We start from the raw sequence: 3,957 nt of genomic DNA on the forward strand, positions 1-3,957 counted from the left end.
AGCACCTAATATGGCTTGGGAGGGCTCCTGTAATTTTATGGGGTTTTATTGAGATAATTTCCTTTGGAAACATCTCAAAAAGCTAAAACAGACAGAAATGGTTTTCAGGGTTTTACTCAAATATTATTAATATAAAATAGGGTTGAAAATCTTATATATGGAAAATATATGTCCTTCTGAGCTTCCATGAATTTACTCAGAATTTTCTAAGGCAGGAAGGCAATTTTCCTTGTGGGAATATCATTACTTGCCTTAGAAACAGACATAGATATAAAATAGGAAAATAATATTTTAAATCACCAATTAATGTTTTTAATGAATGAAAAATATATATCATAAATAATGTTTTTCATGAGCTAGTAGTGTATCCCAACATGATGAAGGTGATCTTGATATAAAGGAGAAAGGGTTTTTGAAGAGAGCAAAATAATAAGTTTTCATAGATTTGAGTCATCAAACAAACAAGCACACACTCAAACAAGGGTTCACATTGCACTGACAACATTATTTGAAAAAGTTTTAACAAGCTCTCATTTTTGCAACATAGAATACTTGGGGTGAAAAACAGGGTGTGACAGGGACTAACTTATTAATTCAGTGACAAGTGCCAGTTCGTGTTTTTCTGTGTTTTTGACTCTTTTCAGATCTGGTTTTGACACGGAGTCCAAACGGAATAAAATCCCCGAAATGATTTTTTACCGAACGGAAGAAGATCAGGGGGCCTGTGGGCCAAGCCAGGAGGGTTGCACGGAGCCCACAAGCCCCCACTCCGCCACCAGGGGGGAGGCGGCGATGGCAGGCTTGTGGCCTCCGTGGCGCCCCCCTGACCTAGATCTTGTGCCTATATATTCCCTAAAAATCAGAAAAAAATCGAGGGAGCCTCGAAAATACTTTTCCGCCACCGCAAGCTTCTGTTTCCGCGAGATCTTATCTGGAGGCCCTTCCCGGCGCCCTGCCGGAGGGGACTTTGGAGTTGGAGGGCTTCTTCATCATCATAATCGCCCCTCCAATGACTCGTGAGTAGTTCACTTCAGACCTACGGGTCCGTAGTTAGTAGCTAGTTGGCTTCTTCTCTCTCTTGGATCTTCCATACAAAGTTCTCCATGATCTTCATGGAGATCTATTCGATGTAATCTTTTTTGGCGGTGTGTTTGTCGAGATCCGATGAATCGTGGATTTGTGATAAGATTATCTATGATATATATTTGAGTCTTTGGTTATTTCTTATATGCATGATTTGATATCCTTGTAAGTCTCTCCGAGTCTTGGGTTTTGTTTGGCCAACTAGATCTATGATTCTTGCAATGGGAGAAGTGCTTGGTTTTGGGTTCTTACCATGTGGTGACCTTTCCCAGTGACAGTAGGGGCAGCAAGGCACACATTGAGTAGTTGCCATCAAGGGTAACAAGGTGGGCTCTGTCGTTGATATGAGATTTTCCATCTACATCATGTCATCTTGCTTAAGGCGTTACTCTGTTCTTCTGGACTTAATACACTAGATGCATGTTGGATAGCGGTCGACGTGTGGAGTAATAGTAGTAGATGCAGAAAGTTTCGGTCTACTTGTTTTGGACGTGATGCCTATAGATATAATCATTGCCATAGATATCGTCACGACTTTGCGCGGTTCTATCAATTGCTCGACAGTAATTTGTTCGCCCACCATCTACTTGCTTTCATGAGAGAAGCCACTAGTAAACACTACAGCCCCCGGATCTATTCACATCTATCATTTACACCGCCGCTTTTTCTTTGCTTTGTTACTTTGCTGCTTTCAGTTCTCACCTGGCCGACAATCTATAAGGGATTGACAACCCCTTCATAGCATTGGGAGCAGGTTCTTTGTGTTTGTGCAGGCACTTGCGATACTCCTTCATTGGATCGATACCTTGGTTCTCAAAACTGAGGGAAATACTTACCACCGCTGCGCTACATCACCCTTTCCACTTCAAGGGAATACCAACGCAAGGCTCCAAGGCCACGGGGAAATCCTTTGCATATTTGCCTAGGAAGTACCTAAAGGCGTAGCCGTAGCAGAAGGATTACTGGTGCCGTTGCTGAGGAGAATCAAGACAAGAACAGTCTCCCGTCAACAAGTGTTTCTGGTGCTGTTGGAAGGTCTTTTGTTCCCGTAGCATCCCTCGCATCCCCATCATCTCTACTCTCCCATTTCGTGTAGTGATGGCGATGAAGAGATGCAATAGAGGAGGATGAACAAATCCATTCCATTCCATCCCTCCAACCAAACATCAAAATGTAACCATCCCGTTCCTTTAAATCGCATCTACCAAACACAAGGACGGAACTGACCCATTCGAGTGGAATGGAACCATGACATTCCGTTCCACTTCGTTCCCGAGCCAAACACACCCTAAACTTGCAAACACACACACTATTTCACCACTTGGGATTGTTAGAGATGTTGAAGTCTTGTGTGGAAAAATTAAGTACTCTACTGATTTCTTAGTACTTGGTACCGAACAAGATAGTCCCATTGTATTTGGTGGGCCTTTATTAAATACTATTAATGTTGAAACTAATTGTGTTACTGAGAAGGTTAAAGTATTTTTTGGTGTTGTGTCTCATGATCTTAGTTTCTCTAGTTTTGGTAGACAACCACATGATAAAGAGTTATCTGGATAAGATAAAACTATTGGTCTTTCCTCTATTGTTGTACCTCCTACTGACCCTTTAGAACAATATTTGCTAGACCATGCAAATGATATGCATATTAATGAAAGAAATGAAATATATGCTATATTATTTATACAAGCACCTATTCTTAAACACAACTTTCCTTTTGAGATTTTAGGGGATCCTCCTCCACCTAAGGGAGATCCTGTGTTTGATCTAAAGAAATTACCTGATACTTTGAAATATGCTTATCTTGATGAAAAGAAGATATATCCTCTTATTATAAGTGCTAACCTTTCAGAGCATGAAGAGAAGTGATGACTCAAAACTCTAAAGAATCACAGTGATACTATTGGATATACTCTGGATGATCTTAAGGGCATCAGTCCCACTCTATGTTAGCACAAGATTAATATAGAACCGAATGCTAAACCTATCGTTGATCATCAATGGCGCTTAAATCCTAAGATGACGGAGGTGGTAAGAACTAAAGTACTAATTCTTCTAGAGGCAGGTACAATTTATCCTATTACTTATAGTAGATGGGTAAGTCATGTCCATTGTGTACCTAAGAAAGAAGGTACAACGGTTGTGCCTAATGATAAAAATGGAATTATCCCACAAAGAACCATAACTGGTTATAGAATCGTAATTTATTTCAGCCAAATAAACAAAGCTACTAGAAAAATATGATTACCCTTGCCTTGTACTGATGAAATGCTAGAAACGTTATCTAAGCACGCACATTTTTTGTTTACTTGATGGATATTCAGGTTTTTCTCAAATACATGTGTCAAAGGAGGACCAAGAGGAAAATACTTTCACATGCCCTTTTGGCACTTATGCTTACAAACGTATGCCTTTTAGTTTATGCAATGCACCCGCTATATTTCAAAGATGTATGCCTACTATATTATCTTAATTTGTGAAAATATTGCTGAGGTTTTCATGGATGATTTCTCCGTTTATGGATCTTCTTTTGATGATTGATTGAGCAACCTTGATTGAGTTTTGCAGAGATGTGAAGAAACCAATCTTGTCTAGAACTAGGAGAAGTGCCACTTTATGGTGAATGAAGGTATAGTACTTGGGTATAAAATTTCTAAAAGAGGTATTGAGGTAGACAAGGCTATAGTTGATGCAATAGAGAATACGCCATATCCTAAAGATATCAAAGGTATAAGAAGTTTTCTTGGTCATGTTGGTTTCTATAGTAGTTTCATTAAAGATTTCTCAAAGGTCTCTAGGAAATTAACTAATCTTCTTCAAAAAGAAATTCCTTTTGTTTTCGTTGATGTATGTGAAGAATCCTTTGAAATACTT

This window comes from Hordeum vulgare, chromosome 3H, assembly GCF_904849725.1.
Source record: "Hordeum vulgare subsp. vulgare chromosome 3H, MorexV3_pseudomolecules_assembly, whole genome shotgun sequence".
NCBI lineage: Eukaryota > Viridiplantae > Streptophyta > Magnoliopsida > Poales > Poaceae > Hordeum > Hordeum vulgare.